This window comes from Erinaceus europaeus, chromosome 10 (genome assembly GCF_950295315.1).
Source record: "Erinaceus europaeus chromosome 10, mEriEur2.1, whole genome shotgun sequence".
Lineage (NCBI taxonomy): Eukaryota > Metazoa > Chordata > Mammalia > Eulipotyphla > Erinaceidae > Erinaceus > Erinaceus europaeus.
This window is the reverse complement of record NC_080171.1, coordinates 113,514,323-113,532,459: the sequence shown is the minus strand read 5'-3', so window position 1 is coordinate 113,532,459 and position 18,137 is coordinate 113,514,323. Positions and strand designations below refer to the sequence as shown.

The window sequence follows — 18,137 nt, the reverse complement described above, 5'->3', positions numbered from 1 at the left end:
AAAGATGGCGGCGGTGGGAGCGCGTGTTTTTCGGTTCCGGAAGTGTCTTCCGTGCCTTGTCCTGTAGCGCACAGTGCGTGTTATTTCCACCCCTGTCTGTGTGTGGAGACCCAGGACAGTGAGGGGTACACCCACATCTCACTTTGAGGGGCGTCTGCACCGGGGCCTGGGCATCCGGTGCACGTCAGCTCCGTGTCAGCTCGGGGAGGCGAGGCTGCACACACGCCTGTGTCTGCGCTGGGCAGAGAGGAATGAGGACGAATTCGCAAGCGTTACCCCTTGAGCGGGAAGCTGCTCGCTTCATTGATTAGCTGATGAGTAAACTCGACGGAGCTCTGGAGCCCGCCCTCCTAGCTCCACTCCTGGATTCCTTCATAACATAGTCACTACACTGTCAATGTAGCGAGTGACTTTGTGAATTAATTGGCCTGACAGACAAAAATGTGATGAATTGTAGGCATATTTTTATTTTTATTAGGCAGACAGAATTGAGAGGGGAGAGGATATACATATATATATATATATATATATATATAGAGAGAGAGAGAGAGAGAGAGAGAGAGAGACCAGAGACACCTGCAGACCTACTCTCCCACTCGTGTGGCTTTCCCCCTGCGGGTGGGGACCAGGGGCTTGAACCCAGATCCTTGTCCACTGTAATGTGTGCGCTTAGCCAGGTGAGCCACGGCCTGGCTCTTGTAAGCATAGATTGGCTACGGATAAGAAGAGTTCAGCAAAGACCAGCAAAAGCATTAGGGAAGAATCATTAGGATATATGGAATTTATGATGGACAGTAAAGGATCAGTTATTAAAAAACTTCTTGCTAGCTGAAACTGGAGATACGTAGATTTATTTATTAATGAGAATGATAGGAGAAGAGAGAAAGAACTGGACATCACACTGATACATGTGCTGTTGGGGGTTGAACTCAGGACCTCGTGCTTGAGCGTTCAGTGCTTTTATCTACTGCACAACCTCCCAGATCACGAGATATATAAATTTTTTTTTTTTCCTCCTCCAGGGTTATTGCTGGGCTCGGTGCCATGAATCCACCGCTCCTGGAGGCCATTTTCCCCCCTTTTTGTTGCCCTAGTTGTTGCAGCCATTATTGCCATTGTTGACGTTGCTTTGTTGTTGGATAGGACAGAGAAATGGAGAGAGGAGGGGAAGACAGAGAGGGGGAGAGAAAGACAGACACCTGCAGACCTGCTTCACCGCCCGTGAAGCGACTCCCCTGCAGGTGGGGATCCGGGGGCTCGAACCGGGATCCTTACGCGGGTCCCTGCGCTTTGCGCCACGTGCGCTTAACCCACTGCGCCACCGCCCGACCCCCGAGATATATAGATTTAAGTGAGTTTATTAAAGAACTAAATTTGGGGGCTGGGAAGATAGTGTAATGGTTATGGACTTTCATGCCTGAGCCCCCAAAGTGCTTGGTTCAGTCTGCAGCACTGTCATAAGTCAGAGCTGGGCAATCCTCTGGTCTTTTTCTCTCATTAACATAAAGAAAAAAAAAAAAACTAAACTAAGGAATTGAGCTGAGCCTAGGAACATTCTTCAGATAGTTCTGAAAACCTCCAGAATTGGGTCCTGGTGTAAATATTTTATAGATTGTGTGTAGTTGAGGTTGCAGCCAGCTGCAGACCTGCTTGACAGCTTTCGAGACCACCCTCTCTGTAGGTGAGGAGCCAGGGGCTCAAACCCAGATGCTTGGGTGGGTCCTTGCGCTTGGTGCTATGTAACAGGGTCGCCAGCGCCCGGCTCCCTGCAAGTGTTTTCTAAGCTATTTGTAGCTACTAGCTACTATACTTGGCACCACCGCTGTTGAGCACCTCCATTATTTTAGAAATCTCTACTAGACAGCCCTGTTCTGTGCCTGGATTGTTCGTATTTACTTGTATCTTATTTCATGAACATAGCAGGAGTAAGTCTCCATGTGGGCATGAAATTTAATGAGTATACATTCCAGGTTCTGTGCGGTATTGCGGAGATAAACAGTAACTAAAACCTAGAAATCTAGTGGCGTGTATGACTACAGAACGAATTCAGTTGTATAACAGAGGCATGGACATTCATCTTAGCAATGTAAGAAAGGAGCTGCCGAAGACCCGAGAAAGCTTTGCTGGGACGACAGGCGGCCCTTCCCCAGTCTAAAGAGAGCACGAGGGCAGGATAAGACAGCAGGCTAAGACGTGGCATGTGCGGGTAAGAGAAGTGAATCATCTTGAGCACAACCAGTGGAGCAGCGTGCACTGTGACTAAATCTGGCGAGTTTGAGAAGGGCGAGTTTGAGCAGTGTGGTAGGGAATAGAAGTCATGGTTGAAGGGCAACAAAATAAAATAAAATATATTAAAAAAAAAAAAGGGAGTCGGGCTGTAGCGCAGTGGGTTAAGCACAGGTGGCGCAAAGCACAAGGACCGGCATAAAGATCCCGGTTCGAACCCTGGCTCCCCACCTGCAGGGGAGTCGCTTCACAAGTGGTGAAGCAGGTCTGCAGGTGTCTATCTTTGTCTCCTCCTCTGTCTTCCCCTCCTCTCTCCCTTTCTCTCTGTCCTATCCAACAGTGACAACAACAACAACAATAATAACTACAACAATAAAACAAGGGCAACAAAAGAGAATAAATAAATAAATATTTAAAAAAATAAATTAAAAAGAAGAAGAAGAAGTCATGGCTGAGCACCACAGAGAGAAGTCTCTCAGGCTGCGGTAGTAAGTTGACAGGGAAAGGGAAGTGTCGAGGCATCAGTTTGGGAATAACAGTGGAGAGCTAGTCATGGCATACTATGTCCGGATTGGCATCTATCTGGGAGTAACTGGGTAGATTCTGAATGCAGTCGCAGGTGTCTCTTTTCTGAGAACTCTGTTCTCTTTGTGGTCTGAGGGGGAGAGAGTGAGTCCTGACCTAGTTGTTGGGGTCTGCTTGGCCCCGATTCAGGACCAGCAGACATTCCGTAAGCCTGAGTCGAGTTTCCCTGACGGGTCACTAACTTCCTCAGAGTGACACAGCATTTCCTGTAGGCCGTGCCTGAATTCACCTCTGCCCTCCAGCTGATGATGTGTAAAGCGCATAGGCCCCACCGATGGTGACGCCACCTCACACCACCTCTAACGTCATCTCACCCTACCTCTCCATCCCTGCCTCTACCCCCTGCCTATAAAAAATGGCCTTTTCCTCAATAAAGCGAGTCACTGCCTTGACTCCCGACTTGGTGTGGTGTCTTTTCTCAAGTCGTCGACACTCTCCCTCCCGCTCAGCCCTAGAAGGGGAGTCCGGCTGGTCCAGATCTCCACTCCTCGCGACTACCTGTCGGGGAGAACCCTAGTGACATTAGATAGAGTGTAATTCAGGTAAAACTCAGTAAATATTATATTTAGTATCTTGTGGAAAAGTAGCCAATATCCTTCCAGGCTATGGATTGATTGATTGGTGTCCTTCTCTGTGTGTCCTTCGGTTTTGCTGAATCATTCTAAATCCTGGCAACATAAAGTTTCCAGGAAGAGCTAATCTGAGTAGAATTCACCTGTATGTTACCTCTGTAGAGGACATTTTATTAATTTAAAATAAGTATCTATCTACTATTTATGAGAAAGAGAGTGTGTGAGAGAATCAGAGCATCACTCTGGCATATACATTGCTCGGGAATGAATTCAGAACTTCATACCTAAGAGTCAAACACTGGGAGTCAGGCTGTAGCGCAGTGGGTTAAGCGCAGGTGGCGCAAAGCGTAAGGACCGGCATAAGGATCTCGGTTCGAGCCCCCGGCTCCCCACCTGCAGGGGAGTCACTTCACAGGCAGTGAAGCAGGTTTGCAGGTGTCTATCTTTCTCTCCCCCTCTCTGTCTTCTCCTCCTCTCTGCATTTCTCTCTGTCCTATTTAACAATGACAACATCAATAACAACCATAATAATAATAACTACAACAACAATAAAAGCAACAAGGGCAACAAAAGGGAAAATATATATATAAAAGAGAATCAAACACTTTGCAGTCCTACCTCCTGTTCAGCATGTAAACGATTTATTATTATGTATTTATTTTTATTGCCACCAGAGTTACCGCTGGGGCTTGGTGTCAGCACTATAAATCCACTGCTCTAGGTGGTATGTCTTCATACCACTTCTAAAGCTAAAATGAATTGAATCAACTTTCTTTTTTCTTTGCCTCCAGGGTTATTGCTGGGGCTCAGTGCCTGCACTACAAATCCACTGCTCTTGGAGGCTGTTTTTTTTTTTCCTTTTGTTGCCCTTGTTGTTTATCATTGTTGTTGCTATTGCTGTTGTTATTGTTGGGTAGGACAGAGAGAAATGGAGAGAGGAGAGGAAGACAGAGAGAGGAGAGAAAGATACAGACACCTGTAGACCTGCTTCATCGCTTGTGAAGAGACTCCTGCAGGTGGAGAGCTGAGGGCTTAAACCGGGATCCTTACGCCAATCTTGCACTTCACATCATATGCGCTTAACCCACTGTGCTACTGCCCGACCCCCTCAATTTTCTTTTTAAAAATATTTTTGGGAGTCGGGCTGTAGCGCAGTGGGTTAAGCGCAGGTGGCGCAAAGCACAAGGACCGGCATAAGGATCCCGGTTCGAACCCCGGCTCCCCACCTGCAGGGGAGTTGCTTCACAGGCGGTGAAGCAGGTCTGCAGGTGTCTGTCTTTCTCTCTCCCCTCTCTGTCTTCCCCTCCTCTCTCTGTTTCTCTCTGTCCTATCCAACAACAACAATAATAACTACAACAATAAAACAAGGGCAACAAAAGGGAATAAATAAATAAAATAAATATTAAAAAATAAAAAAAATTAAAAAAAATTATTTTATTTTATTTATTTAATATTTATTTATTATTGGATAAAGTGAGAGAGAAATTGAGAGAGGAGGGGGATGGAGAGGAAAAGTGATAGAGAGTTACTTGCAGACCTACTTCATCACTTGTAAAGCTCTCCCCCTGCAGAGAGGGACCAGGGGAAGACCACCCAGACCTTTGAGCCAATTTTCTTTTTCCCTGTCTATAAACATTCTAGTCCATGTTATTAGTTCTAACATTCGATTTTAAGCACTAGCCTAAAATGGCAGCAGGCATCCTGACTCTAATCCATTGAAACATTCATCCCTGTTTCTAAACTAAGAATATGTATATATTTAAAAACTTACTCTGGGGGGCCAGGCGGTGGCACACCTGGTTAAGCACACACAGTGCACAAGGACCCAAGTTCAAGCTCCTAGTCCCCACTTGCAGGGGGAAAGCTTCACAAATGTTGAAACAGGGCTGCAGTTATCTCTCAGTCTCTTTCCCTCTCTATCTCTTCTCTTCTCAGTTTTGCCCTGTCTCTACCCAATAATAAATAAATAAATACATAAAATGTCAAAAATAATTTCTTCTGGTCATTAAATATAAGGATTTCCATATCTCTCTGATATCACTTAATTCCAAGATCCTTTTTTTTTAAATTTATTACCTTTACTTTATTTTTTGGATAGAGACAGCCAGAAATTGAGAGGGAATGGGGGATAGAGAGGGAGAGAGACAGAGAGACACCTGCTTCACCACTCGCAAAGCTTTCCCCCTGCAGGTAGGGACCGGGGGGCTTGTACCTGGGTCCTTGAGCACAGTAACGTGCGCTCAGCCAGGTGCTGGACACCACCCGGCCCCTAACTCCAAGATTCTATACATCTCTGTTTCCATGGTATCTTGGTTCAAACATTCTACACTGTAGGAGAATACTTTATTGAGCCTTTACTGGCAGCCTCGCCTTTCTTGTCGTGAACCTCTTCTCCTGAGGTTTGAACTTAACCTCTTCTCCTGAGGTTTGAACTTAACCTCTTCTCCTGAGGTTTGAACTTAACCTCTTCTCCTGAGGTTTGAACTTAACCTCTTCTCCTGAGGTTTGAACTTAACCTCTTCTCCTGAGGTTTGAACTTAACCTCTTCTCCTGAGGTTTGAACTTGGGAGCAATGGGTTTCAAAATGAAGCTGAGCTTCCTAGCCATAGGAGACCCTGTACGCATGCGCAAGGCCCTGGTGAACAACACTGCAGAAGATAAGAGGATGGCACTGTACGTCCAGAAACTGCAGAAGGGTTTAACTATTCGCCTCAGGGAAATAGATAGGGAAGCGGCAGGTTTGCAGGTGTACTTAAAAAGGCTACATAAGACCACCGGCTATTTATCTCAAACGCCAGTACACCGTGTGTGACCAGTGCAATTCTTGCTGAAGAGTTTGTGGCAAAGTTTCGATACAAAACATACCTGTGGACAACGATGGCGGCCATGGTCGTTGGCCGAGGCAAGTGCGGAGAACAGCGGCTCATGTCGTGTCGTGTCGTGTGTCGCTGCCCCTGTCCCGGGTCATCAGGAAGAAGAGCTCCCCTGAGGTTTCCAGCATCAACCGGGAGGCACTGGTGCTCACGGCCAAGGCCACGGAACTCTTTGTTCAGTGTCTAGCCAACCTGTTCCTACAGAAATGGCAGTGGAAATGAAATGAAAGCCCTCACTTCCAGGGACTTATCTGATACTGCAGAGGAATCGGAGACTTTTCAGTTTCTTGCAGATATATTACCAAAGAAGATTTTAGCTAGTAAATACCTGAAAATGCTTAAAGAGAAGAGGAAAGACAAGGTGGAGAATGGCAATGAAAGTGATGATGACGAAATAGGATCCTAACCCCCAAAAGAAGTGCTGTTAGACACACTGCATGACTCAGACCCCCCTGGATAAGCCCCATTGCTGGGATGGAAGTGCAGCACTGTGACTCCAGCCTTTTTCCTCTACAGAGACTTTCCCCTTCTTTCCTGGCTGAAGTAGTTCATCTCATGCCCCTGCACCACTTAGATCACAAAAGGAAAGTCCCCTGCCTAGCAATCCCCTCTCTGTCAGGCCCAAGCAGCAGTCCACATGTATCAGAAAAGAGCTGCCTGTGCTAGCAGCCACTGCTGGGTCACCTGCAACAGACATAGGTTGTTAGTTCTGGCTGACTTTTTTAACATTACAGATTTTGTTATCAGTTGTGTAGATTTATATATGTATATTTTGAAATGAACCCTAGTAAACAGTTAAGTCTAGTTTTAGCAAGATAGTGTATGGGCAGAATGTTACATTTGAATTGTTGTATTTCAGTAAGATTCTTTACTAGTTTTGATGCCCTCAGTTCTAACACCTGGCATATTACCAGAAGCTTTTGTGAAATTGAAAAAGCAAGCATCTCTAGCATGTTCTGCTAGAGAACATTTTCAGGTCAGTTAATTACAGGAGAAAATGCTATTTTGCATAAGTATATTTTTCTTAAAAAGAAAAAAAAATTGTATATTGACAATATCTTATAGGTTCTTAACATGCTTAGTAATTGCTTTTTAGTATCCAGAAGACAAAACCCCTTATTTCACATAGGGTAAAGTTTGCTTTTTATGTTTTTGTCTCTCAAAAAAAAAAACCTTATAATTTGTATTCAGTAAAATTGTCCTTGAATGTACAAGCTGTTAACTTTGTAACTGATCAATATACTAGTTCTGCCACTACAATATTTATCCCTACTTATCCCCATACTGTATTCCTCAGCCAGCCACTGAAGTTTTCTGCCCTTCTTGTTTATTTTAAAATAAAATGTTAAAAAAAAACATACCTGCGTTGTCTTCTCTCATAGCTGTGTGACTCAAGAAACTGGTGAAAGAAAACACAGGGACGGGAGTCGGGCGGTAGTGCAGCGGGTTAAGCACAGGTGGCCCAAAGCACAAGGACCGGTGTAAGGATCCTGGTTCAAGCCCCTGGCTCCCCACGTGCAGGGAAGTTGCTTCACAGGTGGTGAAGCAGGTCTGCAGGTGTCTTTCTCTCCCCCTCTCTGTCTTCCCCTCCTCTCTCCATTTCTCTGTCCTATCGAACAATAACGACATCAATAATAACTACAACAATAAAAAACCACAAGGGCAACAAAAGGGAATAATAATAATAAAAAAACAGGGACAAGATTTAAAAAAAAAAAAGCTACACAAAGATAGAAATGGAGTGTATATAAGAAAATCGACTATGTCTCCTATAAAAGAGAGTGATTTTTTAATTGAATTTATCATTTGAATGGTAATACATAGTGTATATAGAATTTCCATTCAAATTTTGACTGACATAAGAATAAAGGTGAGCTATTGTAGATTTCTTTCTGGTATTCTGACATATTTGCTTCAATCCTGTTATTTTCTCATTTATATTGTTTTTCAGATGGTTTTGATAACCTGGAATTTCCAGGTAAATATTAGCTGGAACATTTTAGGAAAAGAAAGTATAGATTTTTGAGTCTGTGAGAAAAATTGTTTCAAATCTAGGTTTTTGCTACATATTACATATGTGATTCTGGATTTGGAAACTTTCATCTGAAATGGAGATAATTACACCTGTTTTAAAAGATTGCTTTAAGGGTTACTTTATCCAGGGCATATTGCAGGCATCCACTACTTGGTAATAGTACTGTAATAGATTTTTTAAATTATTATTTACCACTGTGTAATAGAACTTGAGTTCTTTTCTAAGCTCATCTGCTAACAGTAGATCTTGAGGCAAGTCTGTTTCCATTCATAGACTCTAATGTTTGTAAGTTGCTTAGGTGAGAAGTGGGCATAATATCCCAAAGACCTCCTCCAGCTTTCAGTTCACTGTTGTGGAAACTCCGTAGTTCTACTTTGAAATGTTCAGCACAGAGAAAGGATTCACACTTAAGACACTCCAGGATGAGATCACCAGTTGAAGATCTACTTGCTGGGGTAAATTTTTTGTCCAGTCTTGATCATAACCAAAATCGTGCCTACAGTGTCACTTGTGATGAGTTTGAAGATTTGGGGAGGGGATGTTAATCTAGGAAAAGGAAGTCCTTCCCAACAGGGGTCTTTAAGAGACAGCAGCACATCTGGGAGTATTTGTCAAGAACAGTTCTATTCTAGTCCTACCTTCTGCACCCCAAAAAGAATTTTGGTTCATACTTCCAGAGGGGGAGAGATGTTAGGGGAAGATGACTAGGCTCTGAAACCTAGTTCCACCAGGACCCAGAGAGAGAGGAGGAAAAAAAAAAAAAGGGAAGACATCCAGAAGTAGTAATAGGTGTATGTCTGACTTAAATGGACGAGAAGGTAGGGCCATAGGAAAAAATGGGCAAAACCCATTACATATAGATAGACAGATAATTATAGAAATGATGGTCAACCCATACCTGTGACCTAGGAGAGTCACTGCAGTTTCCAGTGGAGGGATGGGGACACAGGACTCAGTTGGTGGGAATGGTGTGGAATTATTCCCCTTTATTTTCTAACTTTGTAAATCAATGACAATAATAAAAAAGGACAATTCTAGGCAATTTTTTTGCTTTGTTTTGTCACCAGGTGTGTCAATGTTGGAGTACAGTTGTGTCTGCACTGCTTCACCTTTCCCAGGAGTATTTTTCTTTTTTTTTTTTTTTCCCTCCAGGGTTATTGCTGGGCTCGGTGGCTGCACCATGAGTCCACCGCTCCTGGAGGCCATTTTTCCCCCTTTTTGTTGCCCTAGTTGTTGCAGCCTCGTTGCGGTTGACGTTGCTTTGTTGTTGGATAGGACAGAGAGAAATGGAGAGAGGAGGGGAAGACAGAGAGGGAGAGAGAAAGATAGACACCTGTAGACCTGCTTCACCGCCCGTGAAGCGACTCCCCTGCAGGTGGGGAGCCGGGGGCTCGAACCGGGATCTTACGCCGGTCCCTGCGCTTTGCGCCACGTGCGCTTAACCCACTGCGCCACCGCCCGACTCCTCCCAGGAGTATTTTTCTTTTCTTTTCTCAGACTGGAAGTTGAGAGAGAATAGTAGAGCAACAGAGAGAAGAGACACCTGCAGCACTGTCCCACCTTTTGTGAAGCTTCCCTCTTGCAGGTGAGGACAGACCTGTAAGAGCCTGAGCCCAGGCCCTCATACATGGTAACACGTGCATTTTACTGGGTGGACCACCACCCACTCCCTTGTTTAAATTTGCAGCTGCCTAAGGCAGCAGACAACAGTTAGGGCAAACAGTAGAGTAGCCGAATAATATAAGGAAAAACTGGAGAAAGAGATGCACTGGGGGGGGGGGAGGAGGGAACTGAGAAGTTTCTAGAAATCTAGATCACTAATGCCTAAGAATAATAAGGAAGAAACAAACAAAACAAAACCTCTCCCATTCTTTGCAGATTGATTCTGGATCAGGGCTCTTACTTTTCAATCCACTTAAAAAAATTTATTTATTTATTTTTCACTAGATTTTTTCTCAGTCCTGAAACTAGGTCAGTCCACTTAAGAGCTGTGACCTGTTCCTGGAGGCAGCTTGAGAGGAGGGTCCCCAAGTTTAGCCAATACCATACATTTCCCGAGAGTCACAGCTACACAAGGGAGTGGCCATGACACTTACATGTCACAACATTTTTTTTTTTTTTTTGTACCAGAGCACTGCTCAGCTCTGGCTTATGGTGGTGCGGGGGACTGAACCTGGGATTTTGGAGCCTCACAGTCTACTTGCATAATCATTATGCTATCTACCCCTTCCCCAATTACAACATTTATATGTACCTTCACTTCTTGTTTGTGCTGAGAGATCAGCCAGAGATGAACCATGACTGCCCAGAGCACTGGTCAGATGAAGAAATACTACAGAGGGGACTCTAGGTTTCAAATGATAGTCAGCCACTACATATGGGCTCTAGTTAGACCTTTATTTATTCTCCAGGAGGGCCTGGGGACAGAAGCATCAGGACCAAGTAGGAGGTTGTATTCAGTAGGAGGAAATGAGTGGCACTGTCTCAGGACATAAAACCTATAATCCTCTTCAAATTCCCTCAGCCACGGCACTGTGTCACGTTTGGCACCATACCTGTACCAGGCTGCTCCCACTTATGAAGCTGACTAAGGTCTACACAGTAGCTGTATTATGTAAGCTAAAAGTGCAGAGCAGTTGGTCTCACACTGGGAGAATCTCAAAAGAACTTGACTCCCAGAGTAAAGGAGATAAGCAACTAGGTGCCCCCTCTCTGCCAACTTGAAAGAGTAACAGAGTCAGTCATGATGTTGACCAGAACAGTGAATGGGGAGGGGCACTGAGGCAGCTGGGTATGAGAATCACAGATGGGTCAACACGACTGCAACCCAGACCTTGAAGAACATAAACTTCATGGCGAACAGGGTGGAAGCAGCTTCTGTTGCTAGGGGCAGGGATGTTTGTGCTTTAGGCCTACACACCTTGAGAACTGGTGATGTCGCCAGCAGCAGGGCTGCGGCTAGTCCAGCAACAGACTCTGGTAGCTGCGTGCTGCCCACTTTCCTTTGTTTCATACTTGTTTCTCCAACTTTCACAGTGACCCATTGGGTTGCTCCTGTTTCCTTCCAATAAAAGTCCTTCTTCCCCCCTTTGTGTTAGCCAGCTTACTGTTCCTGTTGCTTCCAATGAAGACATCTGAATGAGGTGGCTGGGCGGTGGCCCACTGTTAAGTGCACATAATAAGAAGTGCAAGGACTCGAAAAAGCTTCCAACTTGCCACCTGCAGGGGGGTTGCTTCACAAGCAGTGAAGCAGGTCTGCAGGTATCTTTCTTTCTTTCTCCCTCTCTTATCTCCCCCTTTCTCAATTTCTCTCAGTCCTGTCCAAGAAAATAGAAAAAATGGCCACAGGAGCAGTGGATTTGCAGTGCCAGCACTGAGCCCCAGCAAAATTCTGAATGACATGCCCACTAAACCAACCAGGGCTTCCATCCTTCTGGATGCTGGTCTAGGGCTCCACTGTCAGAACAGAATGGTGTCCCCTGCAGTTAAACAGCCCTCCTGCTAACAACAAGAACCATGCATCTGCATGCCTAAAGCAACAAGGAGACTAGGGAGACTAAAAAAAATCTTCTCTCTCTTTTTTTTTAAATTTCTTTATTGGGGAATTAATGTTTTACATTCAACAGTAAATACAATAGTTTGTACATGCATAACATTCCCCAGTTTCCCATATAACAATACAACCCCCACTAGGTCCTCTGAATCCTTCTTTGATCTATATTCTCCCCACTCACCCACCCCAGAGTCTTTTACTTTGGTGCAATATGCCAATTCCAGTTCAGGTTCTAGTTGCATTTTATTTTTTTATCTTGTTTTTCAACTTCTTCCTGAGAGTGAGATCATCCCACATTCATCCTTCTGTTTCTGACTTATTTCACTTAACATGAATTTTTCAAGGTCCATCCAAGATCTGCTGAAAATGGTGAAGGGTCCATTTTTAGAGCTGAGTAGTATTCCATTGTGTATATATACCACAACTTGCTCAGCCACTCATCTGTTGTTGGACACCTGGGTTGCTTCCAGGTTTTGGCTATTACAAATTGTGCTGCCAAGAACATATGTGTACTCAGATCTTTTTGGATGGGTGTGTTGGGTTCTCTTTTCTCTTTTTCTTTTCTCTCTCTCTCTCTGTCTCTCTCTCTCTCTTTGCCACCAGGTTTATCCCTGGGGCTCAGTGCCTGCACTGTGAATCCATTGCTCCAGGCAGCCCTTCCCCCCCCCCCCCCATCTTATTTGATAGGACAGACAGAAACTGAGAGGGAAAGGGGAGATAGAGAGGGAAGGAGAGGGGGGTGGGCAGTGGTGTACCTGGTTAAGTGCACATAGTATAAAGCACAAGGACCCAGGTTTGAGCCCCCAGCTCCCCACCTGTGGGGGGAAAGCTTCACAAGTGGTGAAGCAGGTCTGCAGGTATCTTCCTCTCTCCTTCTCTATCTCTCCTCCTCTCTCAATTTTTTTTCTCTCTCCTATCCAATAAAATGGGGGGGGGGTGGCCGTCAGGAGCAGTGGATTTGTAGTGCTGGCACTGAGCCCCAGTGATAACCTGGAGTAAAAAAAATGAATGAATGAGTTAAATAAATAAAAACTTGAAAAAGAGAGAGGAGGTGGGGCAGGCGGTAGCATACCTGGCTAAGTGCACACATTACAGTGCATAAGGACCTGGGTTCAAGCCCATGGTTCCCGTCTGAAATGATATAAATGGCATGTAACATCATATTCTTTTTTTTCTTTAAGAAAAACAAAGAAGGAAACCATCTGAACAGTGAGTTGGCTTGAGCCTCCAGTTGGCAAGGGGCAGGTGGGGTTAAGACCTCCCCATCCCAGTCCTACTCTTTTCAATGACATTCTGGAAAAGGTGCTGCTGGAGACACAGTGAGCCCATTTTGTAGGGCAACTGAAGGGAAAGAGAAATGCTTACAGGGCCAAGAGGGTGTTGCACCCAGTTAAGTATACACACTACCGTCTACGGCCACACCACCCTGAACACGTCTGGTTTCATCTGATCTCAGAAGTATACACATTACCATTCACAAAGACCCAGGTTCAAGCCTTTGCTCTATGCTTATAAGGGGGACACTTCTTGAGTGGTGAAAGAGGTGTCTCACTTTCTCCTCCCCTCTCTCTTTTTAAAATTTATTCAAATTTAAAAAAAACTTATTGGACAGAGAGAAATTGAAGGAGGAGGTGATAGAGAGGGAAAGAGGCAGAGAGACACCCGCAGCTCTACTTCACCACTCACGAAGCTTCCCCATTGCAGGTGGGGACCATGGGCTTGAACCCAGGTCCTTATGCACTGTAATGTGTGCACTTAGCCAGGTATGCTACTGCCTGCCCCACCTCCTCTCTCTTTTTCAAGTTTTTATTTATTTAACTCATTCATTCATTTTTTTTGACTCCAGGTTATCACTGGGGCTCAGTGCCAGCACTACAAATCCACTGCTCCTGACGGCCACCCCCCCATTTTATTGGATAGGAGAGAGAGAGAGAGAGAGAGAGAGAGAAATTGAGATAGGAGGGGAGAAAGAGAAAGAGAGAGGAAGGCGCCTGCAGACCTGCTTCACCACTTGTGAAGCTTTCCCCCCACAGGTGGGGAGCTGGGGGCTCAAACCTGGGTCCTTGAGCTTTATACTATGTGCGCTTAACCAGGTACACCACTGCCCACCCCCCTCTCCTTCCCTCTCTATCTCCCTTTCCCTCTCAGTTTCTATCTGTCCTATTAAATAAGATAGAGGTGGGGGGAAAGGGCTGCTTGGAGCAATGGATTCACAGTGCAGGCACTGAGCCCCAGGGATAAACCTGGTGGCAAAAAGAGAGAGAGAGAAAAAAAAAAGAAAAGAAAAAAAGAAACCATTACCTGGCCCATTTGTGGGACAACCCCCGCCCCAAGCAAGCAATAGCAGCTTTCAAGGACAAGAAATTTATTTTCCTTCTTCCACAAATTGATGTTCAAGGAGATCAAAGGAAGAGGTGAAGACTCAGTCCTGGTCCTTGAAGTGAAAAGCCAAGCCAGTCAGGAGCAGGTCCTGGGAGGTGAAGGGGGAGGACACACGGTGCGGTTACTCTAAGAAACAGAACACTTGTCGTGATGCAGGTGGGAACCAAACTCACCACCCACAAGGCCGTGACGGGTCGCTGGTGGTCTTTGAAGAGTGCCAGCTTCAAGCCACAGATAGTGAAAAGCAGCAGCCCTTCCTGTGGTGAACAGGCATCATGGTGAATGGCAGGAGGAAACAGGCAACATCTTGTACTTTTTGAAATAAAAACACACATGTTGGGAGTCGGGCTGTAGCGCAGCGGGTTAAGTGCAGGTGGCGCGGGGCACAAGGACCGGCATAAGGATCCCGGTTCGAACACCGGCTCCCCACCTGCAGGGGAGTCCCTTCACAGGCGGTGAAGCAGGTTTGCAGGTGTCTGTCTTTCTCTCGCCCTCTCTGTCTTCCCCTACTCTCTCCATTTCTCTCTGTCCTATCCAACAATGACGACGACAATAATAACTACAACAATAAAACAACAAGGGCAACAAAAGGGAATAAATAAATAAAATAAATATTTAAAAAAAAGAAAAAAACACACATGTTGGCGTCTCTCAGTAGCAGCTGGGATCTGGAGCACACAAGCGCTGCCTAAGATGATGTCGTGGATCTGAAAAGCAAAGCCGCCCTTTCATTTCCATCTTCGTTCAGTCTTGACCACACACAGATCTCTGTAGCTCCGAAGCACTGTGTACGACGCCTTACCTAGGAGGTGCTGTAACTAACACTCAAGGCATTATCATGTGGAGTGACAGCACCTGACAAGTGAGGCCATCCAGGGGACAGGTCTCTACCCACCACTCTAGCCTTCCTATCTGTGGTGGCTTATGGAAGAAATGGAGGTTGGGGTGAGGGTGCACCCAGTTGCCACGCTATGTGGAAGGACCTAGGTTTGAGCCCCTGCTCCCCACCTGCAGGTGTCTCTCTCTCCACTCTCAATTTCTCTCTGTCCTATCCAATAAAATAGATAAAAAAAATGGCTGCTGGGAGTAGCAGATTTATAGTGCTGGCATTGAACCCCAATGATAAACCTGGTGACAACCAGAAAGAAAGGAAGAAAAGAATGGCGGGCTAGGTGGTGGCACACCTGATTTAAGTGCACACATTACAGTGTGTGAGGACCCAGGTTCAAGGACCTGGTCCCCACCTGCAGGGGGAAAGCTTCATGAGTGGTGAAGCAGGGCTGCAGGTATCTCTCTATCTCTTCCCCTCTCTATCTCCTCCTCCACTCTCAATTTCTCTATCTAATAAAAAAAAAGGAGGAAGCGCAAGCTAGGTGAGAACTATGATATTTATGGCATCAGCCAAATACTATTGGTTTTGCCACTCCACACCTTCCTTGTTTTACGGAGTTTAGCACCAGGAGAAAAGCTTTCTCTCAAATCAGACAAGTGCTTACACTGCACTTCTTACTTCTCTTTCTTCCTCAGCTGCTAGTAAGTTCAGGGTGAATTAAAAAAAAAAAAAGTTTACTTATTTTCTTTTGTTGCCCTTGGTTTAAAATTGTTATTGTTGTTGTTGATGTTGCCATTGTTGGATAGAACAAAGAGAAATGGAGAGAGGAGGGGAAGACAGAGAGGGGGAGAGAAAGATAGACACCTGCAGACCTGCTTCTCCGCCTGTGAAGCGACTCCCCTGCAGGTAGGGATCCTGGGGGTCGAACTGGGATCCTTAGGCTGGTCCTTGTGTTTTGTGCCACATGCGCTTAACCCACTGCGCTACCACTCGACTCCCTCAGGGTGAATTATATGGTCAGTTAATGATATGAGAACAAATGAGAGAGAGAAAAAAAATCACTAAGGATCAGAGGGATGAGGAGTTTGAGACAGGAAAGAAGGTTGTGGGTTTTACTTCCTACAGAACTTTGAAGACAGTACTGATTGTAGTTTTTACTCATCCTTGTGTAGATTCAGTGCTGAGAAGAGTGTCTTTGACTCCGAGTAGACTCCGAGCTGCCGGGCCCGCCTCCCTCCAGGGCTCCGGGCGCATTACCTTGTTCACCTGGGCCACCGGGACAGGTCTTGTGCTGCCCCAGCTGCCCTGCCATCACACCTGCTGCCCCAGTGCCTCCACACCCACGTGCAATAGCCTGTTAGCCCTGTCACCTGCCCCCTGACCTTTGACTTACCCATCCCCTCAAACTTTTAAGCTGCTCTTAGCCCTTATTTTATGATTATTATTTTAAAAATAATTATACACAGCCAGAAATAGAGAGGGAAGAGGGAGATAGGGAGAGAGAGAGACACCTGTAGCTCTCTGCTTTACCACTCACAAAGCATTTCCCCTGTAGGTGGGGACCAAGGGCTTGTCCGGGTCCTTGCACATTCTAACATGTGCGATCAACTAAGTGTGCCACCAGCCGGCCCCAGCCCTTCTTGTTCTTGCGTAGTGACCCCCTGCAGGTGGGGAGCCGGGGCTCAAACCGAGATCCTTAGGCCAGTATTTGCGCTTCACACCATGTGCACTTAACTCGGTGTGCCACCACTCGGCACTCTTCCCCTCTTGTTCTTTACTTTCCCTGACCCCATTCTGTCCTCTGACATTTTGTATGATTCTTCTTTTTTTTTTTTTTAAAGATTTTATTTATGAGAAAGATAGGAAGAGAGAGACAGAAAGAACCAGACATCACTCTGGTACATGTGCTGCTGGGGACCGAACTCAGGACCCCGTGCTTGAGAGTACAGTGCTTTATCCACTGTGCCATCTGCTGGACCACACCATTTTGCTTGATTCTCACACTATACTACTGCCCCAGCCCTTGAAGCCACTCATGAATGCACTTAGTCCTCCACCTGGTCCTCATCCCTACCCTCTCACCCTGCTTCTAACTTAGACCTCTTCCTTGCCTGGTTCTGGTCTGAACTTCACCCCGATCCTGACCTTCCCTCACTCTTGCCCTGATCATCACTCACCTCACTCACATCTGTCATGCTCCCTTCCCCTTGTTCCTACCCTCACTCTCACATTTAGTAACCCTCAGCTTCTCCCTTAAGGCTGGCCCTTGCCCAGATCCTGGCCCTAAATCTGCTGCCTCCTCCCCCAAGCTGCCTGCACTGACCTTTACCTTTGCAAAGCCCTCACCATAGTTGTGGCCTTGACCCTGTACCTCATTCAGGTGTTGGTCCTGGTGACTTTTCCAATCAGTTAGTATAAAAGTGAAGACCAGGGGGGCCCGGTGGTAGCGCACTGGGTTAAGCATTCATGGAGCGAAGTGCAAGGACCAGTGTAAGGATCCTGGTTCAAGGCCCCAGCTCCTCACCTGCAGGGGGGTTGCTTCACAGGCAGTGAAGCAGGTCTGCAGGTGTCTTTCTCTCCCCCTCTCTGTCTTCCCCTCCCCTCCAGATTTATCTCTGTCCTACCCAACAACAGTAATAGTAATATTGGGAGAAATGGCCTCCAGGAGCAGTGGATTCCTAGTACTGGCACTGAGCCCCAGTGATAACCCTGGAAGCAAAAAAAAAGTTCGGGGGGCTGGGCGGTAGTGCAGCACATTAAGCACATATGGTGCAAAGCACAAGGACCAGTTCAAGAATCCTGGTTCCAGCCCTCCGCTTCCCACCTGCAGGGGGGTCGCTTCACAAGTGGTGAAGTAGGTCTGCAGGTGTCTATCTTTCTTCCCCTTTCTCTTTATTTCTCTGTCTTATCCAACAACAATAGCAATAACAACAACAAAAAAAAAAAAAAAAAAAGGAAAAAAATGACCTCCAGGAGCAGTGGATTCGTAGTGCAAGCACCGAACTTAAGCAATAACCCTGGAGGCAGAAAAAAAGTGATCAGGGTGAAGGGGTTAGGTTTGGGGTCAAAATCATGAAGA

At 45.8% G+C, this 18,137-nt stretch overlaps 1 long non-coding RNA gene and 1 pseudogene across 1 annotated transcript; both read left to right on the top strand.

The window, feature by feature from the left end:
- Positions 1-8: 8 nt before the first annotated feature.
- On the top strand, positions 9-3,203 carry LOC132540789 (uncharacterized). Its single transcript, XR_009551928.1, has 2 exons — positions 9-73; positions 1,971-3,203. It is a non-coding gene; the product is annotated as an uncharacterized LOC132540789 (long non-coding RNA).
- A 2,913-nt stretch (positions 3,204-6,116) lies between these two features.
- LOC103128980 (chromatin accessibility complex protein 1-like) lies at positions 6,117-7,112 on the top strand (annotated as a pseudogene).
- The last annotated feature ends 11,025 nt before the right edge of the window (positions 7,113-18,137 follow it).